General features: G+C 42.8%; 1 protein-coding gene across 6 annotated transcripts in view; it reads right to left on the reverse strand.

Annotated features, from left to right (window-relative positions):
* Positions 1-20,160, reverse strand: part of FAT3 (FAT atypical cadherin 3) — a 994,495-nt gene that overhangs the window by 74,980 nt on the left and 899,355 nt on the right. The gene's annotated exons all lie outside the window — the stretch shown is intronic.

Here is a 20,160-nt window from a genome sequence, read left to right on the forward strand (position 1 = left end):
TTTAAAAAATACATTTAGGCTTCATGCACACTTGAGTTACAAAAAAAAACTAATGTTTTGCAGGTGTGTGGGAAAGTGCAGCATGATGCGGTGGCAGTAAACACTCCAGTTGCAGAAACAGAACTATATTGGAGAAGCTCAATAAAGCACAACTACCTAGCGGGAAGATAACCCAACCAGGTGCCCTCACAGAATGTTGCAGCAAAGAATGTAGCAATAGTTCTTGGTTATTCCAACAGTACCTGTCCTGAAAGTTGAAATGTGGCCTGGCTGGTCCATACCTAAACAGGAAGGCTTCCAGGAAAAATGTCATATCTCTTTTTTTTTTCCTACTCATCTGCAACCTCTTCCTGCCGTTATTTACTGCCCCTGACAGATGGGTGACCTGTCCCTACACTACCCACATGCAAAATGCATGCCAAGTCTGAGAGCCAGGGTTTTAAATAGACACTGCCCAACCCAAGATGGCCACCAGAGTCACATTGGGAGCCAGCATCCAATCACATATCTTTCTCAGTGACCCAGAAAACCAAACAGAAACCATATTCCTCTTGACCTTCTTTCCTTCTGCAGTGCTGCTGCGGTTGAGTGCCACCTGCAGTGGAGAAAGTAGACTGCACTTGCCTACAGGTGTTTTACTTTTTTCTTTCTGCCTATGAACACCCCTCCGTCTTCGCTTATGCGTCCATGCACCCATAGGCGTTTTCAGGCTTTTAGAGGCGGAAAGGAAAAAATAAAATCACATTCGCATTCAAGAGCAGTGTTTTTAGCAGAAAAAAACGTACCTAAGCGCTAGGCGCATTTAGTGCTTGAGCGTTTTTTCATTGCAATGGCCAGAATAAATTCTGGGCAATGGAATAAATGCCAAGCATTTGATGCATTCATTATATCTGGTCTCCCACAGTACACAGAACATGGAAATGCAATTGCTTTAGCAAATATATACGGCTGAAAAACTTTTTCTCATCAGCAGTATATAGCAGTCTTGTGACTTTGATCAATGTCTGGTTAAAGCTTGTAGGATTTTTTTTTATTCTCCTCTGACCATCCTATTAGGCTGCAAGACTCCTGACCCTCTGCCTGGACAGTGCTGATTGGCACTGTGCCAATCACATCCACCCTCTCCCAATAAAAGCAATACACACCAAACTGAGCATGTGCAGAGTGCCTCCAAGACTCTGTACTATCAGGAGATGGATTGGGGACAGTGGAAGAAGAGGGGAAGGCAGGATCAAACAGCCTTTGTACACAATGCACAGGATTAACCCCTTAGGCTCCACAGTGAGTATAACAAGCATGCTTTACTGCATATACACACTGATTTTACTGGTTTAGTAACACTTTAATGGTGTGTTCATTCATTTGCGTCTTTTATATCTGCCTAGAGTTCAACTCTAATTATGTTACTTTTTTTTTTTTTTTACTGTATTTGGAATTTTTCCAATATTCCTTATATTGTTCCAACAGAAAAAAAAAAATTCTTATAATTTAAAAATAAACTTACAGACGCGTCTTTCACATGAAAGCTTCAGCATTTGTTTTCCTCTCCACAGAAAGTTATTCTTCCGCTTAACAGAGTTATGATATGTAAACTTTACTCAGGCGAGTGAAAAGAAAAATATACAGTGGGACGTTTAAGTTAAGTAAGTGCCATCTGGCAGGCGTATTTGCGAGTTACTGTGCAATCAATTACAGCGGCTGATAGAAAGTGAACGCTGCGCTGTCATGGAAATGCTCGGCTGACGTCTCCTGACTGGCCTCATATTACCGCAGAAAATATATATTTTCTTTGGAAAATGGGTAAATTACTGTTTTCACAAAAGACATGGTTCAGTTACTAATCCAGCTGAGGCCCGGAGCGACTTCTTCAGGGAGAGACAGGCCACGAGCTGAGAGTTAATATGCTGCCACCTTGTCCATTAGACTCGCTGTGAATTATAACCTGGCAGAGGCTCGGCAAAAAGAGAAGTGAGGAGCCAGGTAACACCAATGCCAATGGAAATACGTAGCATTCTCTAAGGCTTTGCAGTCTCTGCCATATGCCCCACATTACTGAAAGTGGAAAGAAGGACGATACTTAACGCAGGATTTTTTTGGCAACAGACATGCACCTGCTGGAAACCCAAGTCACAAATTCATAATTTTCCAAACTGTAGATTCCAGGGCCAAGATTCAATTGCTGATGTGTGCCAATGAAGGAAGAGTTGGCCTTTGAGGGTTTCAGAGCAAGAGATGGGCGCAAGCAAATGAGGAATTTCATTTACATTTCATAAGGTTACCATTTAAATAAATGGTCCACAAACTGTTGTCCTTTACTTGCTTTTATTTGGCCCTTGGTCATAATTCCCCCACTGACAACAATGAAGGGGCACAATTTCTCCCACTAATACCAATAATGGGGTACAATTTCTTCCAAGGACACCAACAACGGGGCCCAATGGCACCAAATGATATGGCACTATTCCTCCCAATGACACCAACAATGAGGCCCAATAACAGAATGATGGGGCACAATTTCTCCCTATGACACAAACAGTTGAACCCAATGACACTAATGATGGGGCATAGTTCTTACCAGTGAAACCAAGAATGGGGCACAATTCCCCCCACTGATACCAATGATAAGGCACAATTACTCCCACTCAAACAAACAATGCAGCATGGTTTTTTCCCCAAGTATTTTGGAACCTTTTATATTTCCAATGGCCATAGTCTGGCCCTCCTAAAGTCTAAAGGACAGTAAACTGGCCCTTTGTTTAAAAAGTTTGGAGACCCCTGATCTAAAGCTTAGAAGGGCATCTTGAGACATTGCTTATTAGCGGCCCAGGTTGCAATCTTGTGGCACTGGAAATCGACAGCAAAGTGGAAAGGTCACAAATCTTAAAATTACATTATGTTAATGGAGGACTCGGTTTCCACTGACAAGAATAACCCTGAAGAAACCCGCCAAGCTTGGACTTGCTTGATGGCATTTAGAGATTATGACTCATTTAGGGATCCAAAACATGTGAGGTTTGGAGGGGGGGGGGGGGGGTAAGTAAACAAGGAGTTTAAATTACATTTGATAGGGTTACTGTCTAAAGTTAAGAAGGGTGTCTTGAGGCTGCAATTTCGCAGTGCTGGAACTCAACAACACCTCCACACACAGTGGAATGGTCACAAAACCTTAAATTACATTATGTCAGTGAAGAACCTGGTTTCCCCTGCCAAGAACGAACTTGAAGAAACCCCCCAAGCTTGAACTTGCTTGATGGTATTTAGAGACTATGACTCATTTAGGGTTCCATCACAAGTGAGGTTGGGCGGGGGGCATTTTAACTCCACAGAGGAGCTGTGGTGAGCTAGTGCTGTGATCAAGGGGTTAAAGCTGGTGGTGAGGAAGGGATACAACATCTCCTTACCACCTGTCAATTGCTTTCCAAAGAACGATCCACATGCAGATTGCTCTCCAGAGACCAAGACTTGTGTGGACAAGCTCTTAAGGCCCTAGCATGCAGTTAATCAATGAGCTCTGACCCCTCCCATTTTTGGATGGCTCCCATATTCTGACCTGTACCTCCTATGGTTCCCTCAATAAAGAGAAAACCCCAACAGGGTCCCACTGCACTACTGTCTTGGTTTAGATAGAGCACCGATGTTTGATCATTGCTTTATTGCATCCTTTCTTGCATTTCTTGTTTCTTCCTCTCCCCAACCCCATTCCTCTTTCACTTTCTCTGTTAAAATTCCCTATTGTGTTGCAATAGGATCGTTATTTCTTTGGTTTATAAATGCTATAACTAAATCCAAATGGAGAAATATTTGAACTAATATGGTTACTGTGAGAGTTGGGGTTACAAGGTTGCACTTTGCCGCAATGTGGCACTTTCATGCATTGAGGTGAATTGCATTAGCCAGCTGTGACAGTGTGAGATAGTGTGCCACTGTAGGACAATATGACACAAGATTCACATTAAGGATTAATGACAGGTTATAGACTATCACAGAAAGCTGTGCTTTTGGTTTTCTCCAGATTCTGTAGTCCTGGATTGGGTCTGAAACTTGAAGGTTCGAAAGTGTCTTGGGTAGGCCGGAACCTTCAATCCTGGGTCCAGATTTTTCAAGGTGCCGGCAGCCTGAATGAGTACACAGGTATGCAGGGTTCTTATATACCCAAGCCTGAGGATAGCTCAGAGCTCCTAGTTTGCAGCCTGCTCCCAGTTTGGGAGACAGTAGGTCTCACCCAGGGGTCAGAGGAGCCCCAGCCAGGAGACAAGAGGTTTTACCTAGGGGTCAGAGGAGCTTCACCCAGGAGACAAGAGGTCTCACCCAGGGGTCAGAGGAGCTTCACCCAGGAGACAAGAGGTCTCACCCAGGGGTCAGAGGAGCTTCACCCAGGAGACAAGAGGTCTCACCCAGGGGTCAGAGGAGCTTCACCCAGGAGACAAGCGGTCTCATCCAGGGGTCAGAGGAGCTTCACCCAGGAGGCAAGAGGTCTCATCCAGGGGTCAGAGGAGCTTCACCCAGGAGGCAAGAGGTCTCATCCAGGGGTCAGAGGAGCTTCACCCAGGCGACAAGAGGTCTCATCCAGGGGTCAGAGGTACCCCAGCCAGCAGCAAGGAGGTTTGACCCAGGGGTCAGAGGTACCCCTGCCAGGAGACAGGAGGTTTGACCCAGGGGTCAAAGGTGCTCCAAGTAGGAGACAGGAGGTCTTGTTCCAAGACTCAGGTGGGCTCCTAACAGGGTGTCAGCAGAACCCCTATTGAAAAGCCAGGACTGGGCAATGCAGCAGGGCGCTGTGACTAAAGGCTAAGAGAACCAAGTGATCCAGAGGAGCTGGACAACACAGTTTGGACTGGTGTAACTCACTGTAAAAGCGCCTACCACATGCATATAATCTGCCCAATACCACACAGCCCATTTCAAATTCTCTTCGAACACACATCGTGCTTTGCAACACAGTCACTTTTTGGTGGTACTTTGGAGTGGCATTCATAATAAATGCCACTACAACACACCAATGCATGCATGCTGTATTGCAATAATGCATTTGTTTTACTACATGTTACTGCACTGTGGTGGTAAGAACGAGACTTGATAATTGCAGGGAGGATAATTGTAAGGCCCTGTGCATCCTGATGTGCTGCATATGTGTACTGGCATGCATTAACGCATTAAAAATACTGTATAGATGCATCAAAAATAATGTCAACACTCATTAACACACATCAGTACATCATAAATACATCAATGCGTGTGTTGATGAGCATTATGGATGGACTGGTGTGTTTATACAACCTTACTAACTATATAACTATGTAACCATGTAATTATAATGCTCATTGCTACACACATGAAAATTCATGGTGGCATGTATGTGACTGGGTCCTATAAATGGCTGCTTCTACCCAGATTGCACAGACATGTTCCATTGTTGGCACAATCACCATACCCTTCTAGGGATATGATATGAATCAGACCCCGGAGTAAGTACTTGTGGGTAGGAAGTGGTTGCAAAGAGGCCGGAGGAGATCAGCAGGACCAAGATGCAACGAAAACAATAAAAAAAAGCTATAAAAAAGTATTTTACAAAAAAAATTAAAAAATTAGCAATTGTTTATGGATTTAAAAAGTAATAGTAGATGTTAGGAGTGTGGCCAGTGTTCCTATTGTGCTTAGAGCGTGCATACGCAGTGTGATGGGAGGACAAGGAGTCACCTCTATAACATTGCTTAGAATTCATTAGGTTAAAAAAAACGTGTATTTAGTACTACTTTAGAATCTCCAAATCTTTACTAGAAATCTCCCTGACGTGTGGATCCTGACATAATTATTTGACGTAGCCTTGCCCAAGGGGAGTTTAGTATTACAATATAACACAAGTCTAGACGCTGTCAGGCCCGGGAGGAAACATGCTACTTTATCTAATTAGTGACAGTTATGTTTGGCCAAGAGCCCTTGTCCCGGTGACTGGTTCACTTTAAAATCCACATGTGATAAGGCATTATTAAATACCTCTACAGTGAAGGATCCCCACTTTATTTATCAGTGTTTGCCACTAAAACGCCATAATGCCTCGGAATTATTTACAGTCATTTTCCCAACAGAGATTCAGAAATGTCAACATATCTTTATTCATTTTGCTGTTCATTCAGTCGAGCAATACACCTGATACTATTAATGCCGCACAGAGGTTTGCATTTCAAAACATTCAAATACAGCTAAACAAATTGATTGTGCCCTTTTAAACACATCGAGGTTGGCATTTCAATGCTCTCACATTTCCCTGCTACATCTTACCATTAATGGCTTAAGGTGCTCGTGAGCAGTGCGCACCGCTGGCTTTTATTTTCAGAGGCTGAAGGTAGATGTAAACCATAATGACACTGTGGGAGTTATTTACTAAAGGAAAATCCACTTTGCACTCCAAGTGCACTTGGAAGTGCAGTTGCTCTAAATCTAAGGGGTAGATATGAAATGAGGGGGAGCTCTGCTGATTTTATCATCCAATCATGTGCAAGCTAAAATGCTGTTTTTTATTTTCAGTCTGATGCTGCATCTGTCTCCCGCCGGCTCTAACACTGAGAACTGAGCGATCAAACGCTGCCGATCGCTCGGTTCCCAGGGCTCCCTGAGCAGACAGCCGGTGACTGTCAGTCACCGCTGTCTAGTCTGCCTCCTGAGCTCACTGAAGTGCTGGGCATTGGGAGCAGCCAGCTCAGGCTCTCACCGGCTTGCTGAGAGGCTGAGCCAGGTGCCGGGTAGAGCCCAACGTCATTGTCACTATCTTGCCCAAGCTCTTTGATGCCAGCCTGTGACAGCAGGCACCTACTCTAGGTAAGAACAATTATTAAAAAAAAAAAAAAAAAGCCATACTTCTCTTTTAAGGTCCTTCTTTATGCATTTCCTGTTATAGGGTGATAACATTTTATCCTGTCTCCCAGTTGCTTTCCTTAGTCCTTATTATTATTATTTCAGGTACTTATATAGTGTTGCCAATTTATGCGGCTCTTTACATATACATTGTACATTCACATCAGTCCCTACCCTCAAGGAACTTACAATCTAAGGTCCCTAACTCACATTCATATACTAGGGTCAATTTAGACAGAAGCCACTTAACCTACCAGCATGTCTTGCCCAAGCTCTTTGACGCCAGCCTGTGGCTTCAGCCCGCTGTCTGCTGAAAACGGATCCCAGGAGTTCAGAGAGAACTGCACTGCTGTGATCCATAGGAGAAGTACCGCCAAACGAGTTTTGGCTGTACCTCTCCTTTAATGGCAGGATCACCAGGTATTGTTATTTTAATGAATGCTGCAGATGTAAAAAATAATTAAACCAGAACTAAAGTTCTACTGTTGCTCACTGAGAACAGGCAGCTCTTTATTGCAGAAGAGACATGAAATATCTCGTCTGCAATAAAATACACCAAATACACCTACCTGCCTGCTCTCAGTGTTCTCCAGAATGTAAAATGAGCCATGCATCCCTGTGTGCCAGGATAACTGGTACCAGCACATGCGCAAGACTGACACATAGAAGAAGATGCTGTTGATGGGGACAATTGGAGGAAAGGTAAGTAAAGCTAATTTTAGTTCTGTTTTAAGTTTACTTTTGAATTTACAAATAACTACTTAAAGTGGGAGTAAACGCCCATGCAGAAATTTTACCTATAGGTAAGCATATAATAAGGCTTACCTATAGGTTCCAGTAATTATCTCCTAAACGTGCACTGTCTAGGAAATATTTACTTTCGATGCAGCCGGTAATGCCACATTGCTGTGCTGTTCCTTCAGAGCCGTGCCTTAAGCAGCCACTCCCGTGCGCATGTGCGGTAGTGGCGCCGTCGCCGGCTTGGCCAATTATAAAGACCGCAAACCTGGAAAGAAGATCAGGTGAAGATGGAAGCAACTTCAGTGGTGACAACGCACCGCTGGCAGTCTTCGTTTTCTGGTAAGTCTACTAGCATATTATGCCTACTAGCCTACTAGCTAGTAGCACATTATGATTTAAACTGCCCAGGGCCAAAGTGTTTTTTTTTTTTTTTTAAACCTTTGTGCCGCTACCCCAAATACCATTCACCTCCTTATTCTGAGATGCTGCTCACACTTTATGACATTCTAAGTGCTGGGTTCACATCATTCAATTCGCAATAGCAGGAGATTTTGACCGGCTCGCTATGGAGCCGGTTCACGTATTTCCACTGCGGCTCTTGTGCAAATTGCACAGGAGTCCTGTGTGTCTTTTGGTCTGTTTCAGGTCTGAATCTAGCCAAAAGTTGGTCCTGAAATTGGACCTGAAACGGTGAACAGGGACGCACAGGGCCCCTGCTGTGAGCCGCATCGGTATTAGGTGGGAACCCAGCCTCATGCATATGTGTACAAATCAATCAAAATCAATGTAGTGCTACTCCATACAAAACATATAATTGGCTGTTTGTAACAGCAAGCAGGAAGCAATGACATGAAATCACTTCCTGTTTACTCGGAAAGCATCAGCACCACTTTTAAAAAATCAAAAGCATTCAAAAACCACGATCTTGGTGCAGAGGAGGAATCTGGGGTTTTATAGACCCCAGATCTCTCCATAGAGAGTACTTGTCACATGCCTATTGCTGTCACAAGGATGTTTATATTGCTTGCTATAGCAATAAAAGTGATAAAAAATAAATAAAATTAAAGCAACAGAGTAATTATTATTATAAGTCATCATAATAGGGAAGACTCGATGGACCTCTTGGACTTTTTTTGCCATCGCTCTTCTGTTTCTATGTTCCTAATGACAGAAACCAGCAGGAACATGCTAAAGTTCATATATACAGACAGGGCAAGCATAGGAACTGTCCTGCAATTGTGTTGCCAGTGTGGATTTTGTCAAAATGACTGACTTTTTGCATATTTTCTGTAGACCAGTAGAGGAGAAATGAGCAGCATTAGACTGCAAACAGCCCTTCATGCTGCTCCACATTCTTCTAAACTCAGTACATGTGTGCCATCTGGTACCAATCACAGCAAGATGGTCTGGATTACAGGTAATTTAGATGTTCATGTGTCTCTACTAAACCTGATTAAAGATGCAAGGCAGCCGACTCAAAGAACGTTTACTGGACTGCAGAGCAAGCCATGTTTTACTGAAATGACCCCTCGTAATACAAACTGTACCTGTGTTCCATGTGTTACACATTAACATCTGCTTTTAACTTTTTACAAATGTATCTGCTCAGGACAGGTGGCTTCAGCAGCTTCAGAGCTGTTCTCGAGACCAGAGCTTCTATGATGAGCTACTAGGCAGTAAGGATGGCAGAACACGACCCGCAAAACATGACCTGCTCCAATAGGCACAGAACACTCTGCTCCTGATCATTTTTCTTCCCCCTGAGATTAGTCAGTGAAATCTTATGAAAGGTTTATTTACATGTCAAGCCAGTGTAATCAGAAAGGTAGAAAGATGATCAGCAGCGTTTTCTTTCTACTAGCCTGGATTATGTTGGAGGGTCTGCCAGTAGAAGCCTACAACCCGTCAACCTACTTGCTTTTTTTTTTACAATGCCAGGTTTTCTTTTCTACGGCTAATTTAACTAATTCCATCTTTGTAAGATGAAAAAATAAAAATGATGTATATCTCTGTGGTTGTTGATCCCCAGGCACTGGAGTTTTCCTACTGTCTCATGAATTGCAGAGTGGGTCACTGAGGCATGTTTCCTGATGAGGATGGAGAAATTGATGACCTACAGATAAGATACTCAAGATCAATATACTGCAATGTGGAGCTGCTGAGTTCTCTTTATGGATACTCAAGCATTCCAGCCTCGTGATTTTTTAGGCCGCGACTGGCCCTCATTCTCCTCCACATAGACTCCCACTCTAGGCCCATTAACAGCATTTCTACCCTTACCTAATAAGAGTAGTGTTGTGGGACCTGGAACTTTGCACCAAGCACGCTCCCCTTCCTTGCCTTATCCCCCACTCCTTTCTTCTTTATTTTTACTTTTCCCTTCCAGCTTGTCGGACGCTACTTATTTTTGATTATGACAGTGCTGGGGTTTTCAGTTGACTTCTAACTTGAATGCTGTTCTTAGGAAGGGTGTATACTGTATGTCAGCCTGAAACATGTCTGTTTTGGCTGCCATACATCAATAAAATCGTATTATTCTTTAAAAAAAAAGGTTGTAATAACTGCAGACTATGGTGATTCATGTGCCTTATCTCCAGGAAAAATGTACAATCCATGATGATCCCCCTTCTGTCACATTTTTGGAAGAAGGAAAACGGTGGACAGAAAGGACAGATCAAATACAAAGCTCCATAGTGTTTAGAGGGGTGGCTTAGAGCAGGGGTCTCCAAACTGTGGCCCGAGGACCAGATGCAGCCCTTTGCTAGCCTTTATCTGGCCCTTTGAGCACTATCCCAATGATATGAGGCACTATTCCAACTACTGACACCAACATTGGAGCACTATTTCTTCTACAGATACCAATGATGGGGTACTATTCCTCCTACTACTATTCCTGCTACTAGCCTTTATCTGGCCCTTTGAGCACCATCCCAATGATATGAGGCACTATTTCAACTACTGACACCAACAATGGAGCACTATTTCTTCTACAGATACCAATGATGGGGTACTATTCCTCCTACTACTATTCCTCCTACTACTATTCCTGCTACTAGCCTTTATCTGGCCCTTTGAGCACTATTCCAATGATATGAGGCACTATTCCAACTACTGACACCAACAATGGAGCACTATTTCTTCCACGGATACCAATGATGGGGTACTATTCCTCCTACTAATAACATTTATGAGGCTTTAATCATCCTCCTCCTACTGACCACCAACCTTGCGTCCATGTTTATTCTGACTGATGCTGGGTCCAGGCCATTTTCTACCCCAACTGCCCCCCCCCCCCCCTAAAATATAATGAACAGTAAACTGGCCCTTTGTTTGAAAAGTTTGGAGACCCCTGGTTTAGAGAAAAATGGTCCTCAGTGCTAAAGGGCTGAAGTACACAAAGGACGGGGTCATTAGTAGCTGCTAGAAGCATGGGCCTCTAACATTCTCAAGTGCTGGTAACACAGAGTTGTAGCCATATGCAGTCAGATCCAGCATTATTCCTAACCAATGCAGAATGTGCTCCTTTTATAGGACAGATGTGCTTTGGCAAATCTCTTTTTTTTTTTTTTATCAAAATGAGGGTTAAAAAAGACTAAATACCAGTCCTGATGTAAGATCTCCTGGTCACCAGGTCTCCTTAATCAAATAATACTGGAGAAAGATGACTGCCATGTAGTCATGGCTTCCAGGTTGTTTAACAAAGCAAGAATGAAGGGTATTGGTACAGATAATGAATATGGGCAAATAAAGGCGCATACAAAATACCATACCAAGAAAATAACATTGACTTTATAGTATTAAAAGCAAAATGAAAAAAAAAAAGCTAAACCCCAAAAAGGACATAAAAAACCTTGATATCTCAATATTGTGAAAAAAACATCTGATGTTCACTATAACTCAAATTCCTGTTCTATGTCCAGTCTGTAAAGGTTCTCATTTATCCAGGTCATGGTATAGCTACTAGTAGTAGTTAGTCACATTTAGCTGGACTTGTTCGGTAATGCTGAAGGCATTTTGTAACTTATTTAAACCACTACTTTAGTTATGATGCGTGTCAGGAAAATACTCCAGCATTTACATCTCTACCCCAGCATATTCACAATATTCCCCACCTTCAACCATGTAAACTGAAGGTTTAACACCTATCTATACTTCCTGACACCAAGAATTGGATTACGTAATTTTAACAGGGTGGTTCCAGAACTTTCACACATCCCTTCGTGTTCTTGGACAATCTACATCTACCTTCCGATGGTGATTGGATTAAAGTGTTTGTAAATAAAAAAAAATGGCAAACATATATGTACCTGCTCTGTACAATAGTTCACTGACGTTCTGCACCCCTTTACATTTGTCAAGTGCCCCCCTAGCAAGCTGTTTGCTATGGGGGCACTTTTGCGTGCTCGCTCCCCAAGCTGGCTCTGTGTGCCCAAAAGGCACAGAGAGAGTGGCTCAGTCCAACCCTCCCACTCCCTCCTCACTGGCTGTGGTTTTCAGCAGTGGTAGGCTGTAGGCGGTAGGCTCCTGCTGCTGCATCTCAGCCAATCACAAGGGCGAGACTCGGGAGACATTATTGGATTGAGATCAGGCTTAGGTAAGTATTAGGGGGGCTCAGGGGGGAGCTGCACACTGAATGTTTTTTTTACCTAGAATGCATGAAGGCAAAAAAAATCTGTCTTTAGGACCACTTTAATGTGTCTGTGCTTTCTGTGTGGCTATAATGCTGGGTATGTTCCTGACTTTCATTAGAATTGAAAAAGTGGCTTTAATAATGTCTTCACATTCATAATGTCTTCAACATTACAGAATAAGTCCAGTTGAATGTAACCGGTTAGTATTGTCCAGGCCTTTATTGTATTTTTGCCTATGAAAAAACATGATATTGTTGGACTCAGTAACATTTTTGCATATGTAAAGGTCCAATCAACATATACGCAACCACTTCATTGGTTGAATAGGAAAAGGTTTTTCTTGTATAACTAAAACAATAGGAAGTCTGCTAGTCATATCTACATAAAGTAAATGCTGCCCTTGAATTCTCCATAAATGGTTAAAGCTATAAATGTCGGTGTTCATAAATATCCAACATCAGCGGGGTAACCTGCGCTTGGGCTAATATAATATAATGTAATCCTGCTGCTACAAGCATATAGTACTCTGTAGTACTTGTCTTTGATAGTCATAGCTCATACAGAAAGTAATATGTTACAGTACAATAATGAATGCAGAGTGTCTCTGCTCAGTCCCATATGATATAAAATCATGTAAATATAAAAGGAATTCTGCATGAACCATGCGTGTCCTTTGGAATTCTATTATGTGATATAAACAGCAAACCTGCCATAGCTGGATCCAATATAGTCCAGACTGGAAACAAAAATAATGGCTTCAATGGGTAAATGCAGTAACATGGATGAGAGCTGTATACACCGATCAGCCACAACTGAAAGGTAAAGTAATCAACATTGATTATCTCATTATAACAGCTGAAATTGGGTGGGATATATTAGACAGCAAGTGAACATATTGTCCCTGAAGTTGAAAAATGGGCAAGCGTAATGATATTTACGATTTAACAAGGGTCAAATTGTAAAGGCTACACGACTGGTTCAGAGAAACTCCAAAACTGCAGCTCTTGTGGGATGTTCCCAGTCTGCAGTGGTCAGGACCTACCAAAAGTGTTCCAAGGAAGGAAAACTGGTGACAGGGTCATAAGCAAGCAAGGCTCATTGATGCACATGGGGAATGAAGACTGGCCAGTTTAGTCCAATCCAACAGAAGAGCTACTGTAGTGCAAATTGCTGAAAAAGGTAATAGTTCTGATAGAAAGGTGTCAGAACACACAGTGCAACGCAGTATTCTGTGTATGGGGCTGTGTAGATGCAGACCAGTCAGGGTGCCCATGCTGACCTGTGTCCATGGCCAAAAGCCCCTACAATGAGCACATGAGCATCAGACCTGGACTACTGAGCAATGGAAGAAGTTGGCTGGTCTGATGAATCACATTTTCTTTCAGATTATTTGGATGGCCGGGTACATGTGTCGATTACCTGGGGATGAGGTGGCACAAAAATGTAGTATTAAAAGAAGTCAAGCCAACGGAGGCAACCTGATACTCTGCACAATGTTCTGTTGGAAAACCTTGGGTCCTGCCATTCATGTGGATATTACTTTATGTCACAGTCAGGGGTCATAAGAAAATGAATTGTTGTGAATGAAACACCATAAATCATGCATGGTGGGGTGTTCATAATTTCCCTATCTTGCTATTCTGCAAAGTTGGGGACATTTGGCACCTATGTCATCCACCCCTATACATGAAGGCCTTTTCCTGGGACATCCGCAGGATGTAGAAACCTTGCAAAAAGATCTGAACAAAATAATTGGGTGGGCAACTACATGGCAAATGATGTTCAATGTATAAAAATGTAAAATGATGCATTTGGGTGGCAAAAATATGAATGCAATCTATAGACTGGGGGGAGAACCTCTGGGGGAATCTAGGATGGAAAAGGACCTGGGGATCCTAGTAGATGATAGGCTCAGCAATGGCATGTAATGCCAAGTTGCTGCTAACAGAGCAAACAGAATATTGGCATTAAAAAGGGGATCAACTCCAGAGATAAAACGATAATTCTCCCGCTCTACAAGACTCTGGTCCGGCCGCACCTGGAGTATGCTGTCCAGTTCTGGGCACCAGTCCTCAGGAAGGATGTACTGGAAATGGAGCGAGTACAAAGAAGGGCAACAAAGCGGTTTAACCTTAAACCACGTAGAGGATTCTTTACTGTAAGAGCGGCAAGGATTTGGAATTCCCTTCCACCGGTCGGTGGTCTCATCAGGGTGCATCGATAGTTTCAAGATACTATTAGATAAGCACCCGAAAAACCGCAACATACAGGGATATAATGTAATGCTGAGATATAATCACACACATAGGTTGGACTTGATGGAATTGTGTCTTTTTTTTTTTAGACCTCCCCTACTATGTAAGTAAATAAATTTGGTTTCCTGCGGAGGGAAGGTTGTTATATCAGCTGATACATTCTTTCTATCTTTGTTAATGATATTGCTTTTAGAACTATGAAAACAGCCCATGTGGCCAGACAGGATGTAGGTATATTTTTGCTAGTCTAGTAGACACATAACCTATATTTTTATTTATACAGTAAATTGTCATGTCATACCAGGTTGGAGCTGCCCTCTCTGTTGCCATGACAATTGCTGGGTCAGCAAGCATTAAAAATACATACTCAGACTAAACATTGATGGGTTATTCATACAGTTTTTTTTCATCATAAGGCACTCACGGACCAGTTCCTAAGTCAGCAGGTTAGAACAACTGCAAACCACAATGCTTACAAATTGCCGTCTTTTTACTTTTATTTATTTTTATTTTTTTTCTGGCCAACTTTGGAAATGACTTAGTACAGTAATTACAGCAAGTGCAGTGGAATAAGGAAATGGTTGAGCGAGATCACAAGACTCACATTAGCTCCGGCACAGTCACTTCTCTTACCTGGTGGTCTGTACATAAAGTAGAGCGTTGATTTATTAAAGGAAAATAGACTACATTTTGCAAGTGCAGTTGCTCCAGAGCTTAGTAACAGGAGGGAGGTTCTACGGACTTCAACCATCCAATTATGTGCAAGCAAAAATGCTGTTTTTCTTATTTTCCTTGCATGTGATTGGGTATTCTTTGCAAAGTGAAGCTTTGCCACATTTAATAAGCTCTGGAGCAAGTGCTCTTGCAGAGTCTACAGTCAATTTGCCTTAGTAAATCAACCCCAGTAACGTTCGATTCTCGCCTCAGCTTTGGCAAAAATATTGTGACTACAGGGCTTAGACTATACCAGTGGTCTCCAAACTGTGGCTCAGGGGCCAGATGGCCCTTTGCTTGCTTTTATCTGGCCTTTGGATCACTATTTAATTCACTGAAGGCACAATTCCTCCCAATGACACCAACAATGGGGCAAAATTCCTACCAGTGACATCAACGATGGGGCACAGTTCCTCCCAATAACACCAACAATGGGATCCAATGGCACCAATGATGGGGCACAATTCCTCCCAAAGACATCAATGATGGGCATAATTCATCCCAAAGACACCAATGATGGGCACAATTCATCCCAAAGACATCAATGATGGGCACAATTCATCCCAAAGACATCAATGATGGGCAGAATTCGTCCCAAAGACATCAATGATGGGACATTTTGTACTCCTGTTGGCCACAGTCCAACCCCCTAAAGTCTGAAGGACAGTAAACTGGCACTTTGTTGAGAAAGTTTTGAGACCCCTGGACTATAACATTGGGCATCATCATTCACACGTGGCTGGCACAATGTCTAGACACAGACATGGAAGCCAAGTCATACAATTGAAAAAAAGTCTAATGCTATGTACACACGGCCGGACTTTCCTGCAGAATTCGTCCGACAGAATCTTTTCATCGGATATTCCCATCTTATGTGGGCCTCATCTGACTTTTTTAAAAAAAAATTCTGACGGACCTAGAAATAGAACATGTTTTAAATCTTTCTGATGGAATCAATTCCTATCGAGAAAACCGTTCGTCTGTATGCTGTTCCGACGGAACCAAAAACGACGCAAGGGCAGCTATTGGCTACTGGGTATTGAACTTCCTTTTTATAGTCCCGTCGTGCGTGTTGTACGTCACCGTGTTCTAGATGATCGGACTTTGGTGTGTTCATGTGTGGGCAAGGCCGTTTCAGTGGAACTCCATCGGAACTCCGTTGCAAAAACCGTCAGACGGCGTCCTGTGTACGCAGCATAAGTAAGCAGAAACAAATTACAGGACTGTTTCACATTTTAATAACTGACCGCTATCTGTTCTCTGCTGGAAACTGTAGTGTTTATTCCATAATGCCTCTTCTACAAGCCACTCATAAGGAGTTCCTTTAGCATAACATGGTAGAAAGAGATCAGTGATTTGAGGAGAGTCCAGTGATATGCATAAGGAGTACGTCCTTGTTTGCTGGCAGTAGTGGAACCCAGTGCTTCCTACTATAGAGGCATATATGAATTTGTTCCCTGCCTACCCACAATGTATGCTGAGCCTAAGGGATCAATAGCCAAGCCTGATTACTGTCACATGGGGGGGGGGGGGGGGGGGCGTCCTTAACCTAGTATATGCTCCAACCCAGAGTTGTGCCAGAATTTGCAAACCAATTTCTCACAAAGTGCCAGAATGAGAAGAGCATAAAGGAAAGTAAGATAGTTATGTACTTCTTACCCTCCCTGCTCTAAAACAAACTTGCTACTTAAAGTTCAACTTCTCCAAATTCAAAATGATTTAATACCCATCTGCTAAGCACTATCACTGGACCATCACTGGGTAAGCTAGGACCTTGATTTTGGAGAAGGGATGTTTCCCTAAAGTTTGGTGAGTCCCTAAGGCCTATTTCTCACTGGCAATCTTGTCGCTGGTGAAAACTCGCTAGTGACAGTATTGCTATAAAGGCCAGAGAAATACTCTCCATGATTTGCTCCTTCACAGGCCAGATGAGCGAAGTGTCGCCCTGTCAGGTGACATTCTGCAGTGTTTCCATCAATGATGGAGTATTTTCTCCACACTTAGTGAGTTGTTGTCAGTGACAACATGACTAGTGTATTGTGGACAAGGCCTCTGATAAGACAATACAGCCAGCCCCCCTGTACTAGGCCCAGGCTCCATCAGCTCAAATGGGGGCCCCTGTATTGCCTTATTGCTGTTGGCTTATACTCCTCTTTCTTCATCCAGCTGCACTGCAGGAGGATCAGTTCAAGTATCTGCTCCCCCTTCCTGTTGTCGGACCGCCCTGGGTGCTTCCCTTCCAAGTAGAACTCCCGGTTTCCCTCCTCTGTTCACCTGATGGCAGCTGCTGAGGACACACAGGGGGACATTTCAGTAAGGAAAGCAGGGGGGTGTAGTAGATATGTCAAAAATTGCTCCTGTGTTCATTAATAACTACTATGCTTCAGTTTGTGAATGACCAGGAAGCCTAAGAAGCCTTTCTTTTCATTCATCTGGGCAGCCGAGTAGAGAAAGGGACTGATGAATCTCTGTCCTCAAATTTGAGTCGTCAGGTGTCTGTTTAGACCCCTGATATTTCACCCCGGCATGAACCTGTCTCCAGCATGCACTGTCTCCATGGTGGTTGGCAACACCTCATGTTATTCCCTGTTAGCACACATGTCATGCCATCACCTTGAAGGTTGTGTTGGACTGTCCTTACTGCCCGATACTTCAATCTGTTCTACTTGTGCTGCTGGTCCCCTCTGGCTCTTATACCCACAGCTCCTGAATCAGACATCTCTGGTGGCTGCCATTGGGATATGAGCATGTGATATCCTGCATTTTTATATGTGTATACGCATCAACCCCTGAGGAAGTGAGAATCAATTCACGAAACGTGTTGGTATACAAAAGATACAATGTTACATTAATCATGGACTGATTTTTAAGTACTGTATTTAACTATGGAATGGATATGCATATTTGGACCAATTTGCTTTGCAATATGGCACCATTTTTCAGCTGACTTATCTGCCCCATTCTGTCTGCTCATTACCACTTATTGTACTCCCATGATCAACCAACGAGTAACCATTAAATACATTTCTACATTGTTGTTTTTACAATTGGATGTGCTGTGCCTCAAACAACATCCCATGGGAAAACCTCTGTACGTAATATAGGGGTGAAGGTGCCTCACAGGGTAGATCTAGCCATAGTTGATTTCTAACAGCAGGTCTGGTTGTGGGCCTTAAGAACAAAGTCACACCAGGATCGAGGGGGGGGGGGGGGTGAGGATTTTCTAAGGTTATAGTAGGTACCTTGTGTTACCAAAACGTTTCCTTTCAAAAATTAATAATGACCAACACATTCACTTTAAGCCCTTATACACACGGTCAGACATTCCGACGGAAAATGTCTGATCGGACCGCGTTGTCGGATAATCCGACCATGTGTGGGCTACGTCGGACTGTTTCCGTCAGAATATCCGGCCGACAAAGTTTTAGAGCTGGGCTATAATATTTTCCGACAACATGATCCGATCGGACTTTGTACGATCATTTGTAGAGAATTCCGATCGGACAAAGTGCCACGCATGCTCAGGTCAAATTCCTAGACCAAAGCTATTGGCTAATAGCCTGAACGTAGTCCCATCGTAACGAAATAACGTCATCACGCTCTGAACGATCGGATTTTCCGACAACTTTGTCCGACCGTGTGTATGCAACACCAGTTTCGGACAAAATCCGTCGGACAAAATCTGATGGATTTTGTTGTCGGAATGTCCGACCGTGTGTACAAGGGCTAAGGAAAAATAATGGATCAATATGGGGATGAAATCAGGTCAATCTTTCATCTCTGGCTTAAAAAAATGATTGCATTCATGACCTTGTTAAAAGGTTCAAGTATTGCAGACGCAGTCAAACAAGGCAGAAAAAATGATGTTGTGAATGTCACAGGACTGAGATTTAATACATGCAGGAATTTTAAGCAATTAAACTATGTCATAATACTATGACAGGAATGTAAAAACCTTCTATGTTCCAACACACGTGTCTTGGAACACCAAAAAGGAAGCAGAAAAGAAAGGAGGCTTCAGTCTTTTAATTAGTGTCCGCGAGGAAACTATTGTTTTCGTAAGTACCCTAAATACCAGTTTGGCACCGCTGGGATCCTTTCAGCGATGAAGGCTAATGCATTCTTTAATTTGTTTTCAATGGCGAACCTATGGTTGGGATCTCAGTAGAACAAGAGAAGATCGTCCTTATTCCCCGCCTCAGCGAGTTTGATGAATGATGAACAAAACAACCCCAGCTGTGATCCCGCTTACAGTCCTCGTGGTTAGACCTGCTTCTCCGTAAGCAATATGTAATTATACCAAGACAGCTACCACTGCTTTACCGTGATTTTCTAAAAATACCAAACCCTGTAATCATCTGCAGAACAATTACATACACATCTTGTGTTTAGGAGTATATACAAGTTTTAAAACCATGATCCTGGCAAAGAGGGATGCAGAATTAACTTGTTGAGCTACTTGGCTACAGAACTGAACACAAAGCAATTCCTCTTTTGTGCTACCGTGAAACCGAGGTACACCCTTACACCCCACAGCCCATTGTAGGTTTGGTATCTAAGCTGTTATTTCTTTTTGTAAATGGAAATGGGAAATGTGGTTATTTAAAGAAAAAGGAGCAGAATGAGTGAATAACAAAAAGTCCTACACTTATCTGCCCTATTCTGTCTGCTCATTACCGCTTATTGTACTCCCACGATCAACCAACGTTGGGTTGGTTGTCCAGTGGTGGAGACATTTTTGTTTGCCTAAATTTGGAAACAGCAAGGAACAAGTAACCTATTTTGGACATTTTCATTTGCTATCTGTATCTGTGTATATACAGTAGACATGTGTGATTAGTTTCGTACAAATTTCCCTAAATTCATACGTTCGGGAGGATCCGAAATACGAATTTCCATGCGTCTGAATTTTGGACGAAATACGAACTTTTGTTTTACGAATTTTCGGATCAGTCATCGTCGCGTCG

This window comes from Lithobates pipiens, unplaced genomic scaffold (assembly GCF_037356315.1).
Source record: "Lithobates pipiens isolate NorthernLeopardFrog02 unplaced genomic scaffold, aLitPip1_a1.2 Scaffold_17, whole genome shotgun sequence".
Classification (NCBI taxonomy): domain Eukaryota; kingdom Metazoa; phylum Chordata; class Amphibia; order Anura; family Ranidae; genus Lithobates; species Lithobates pipiens.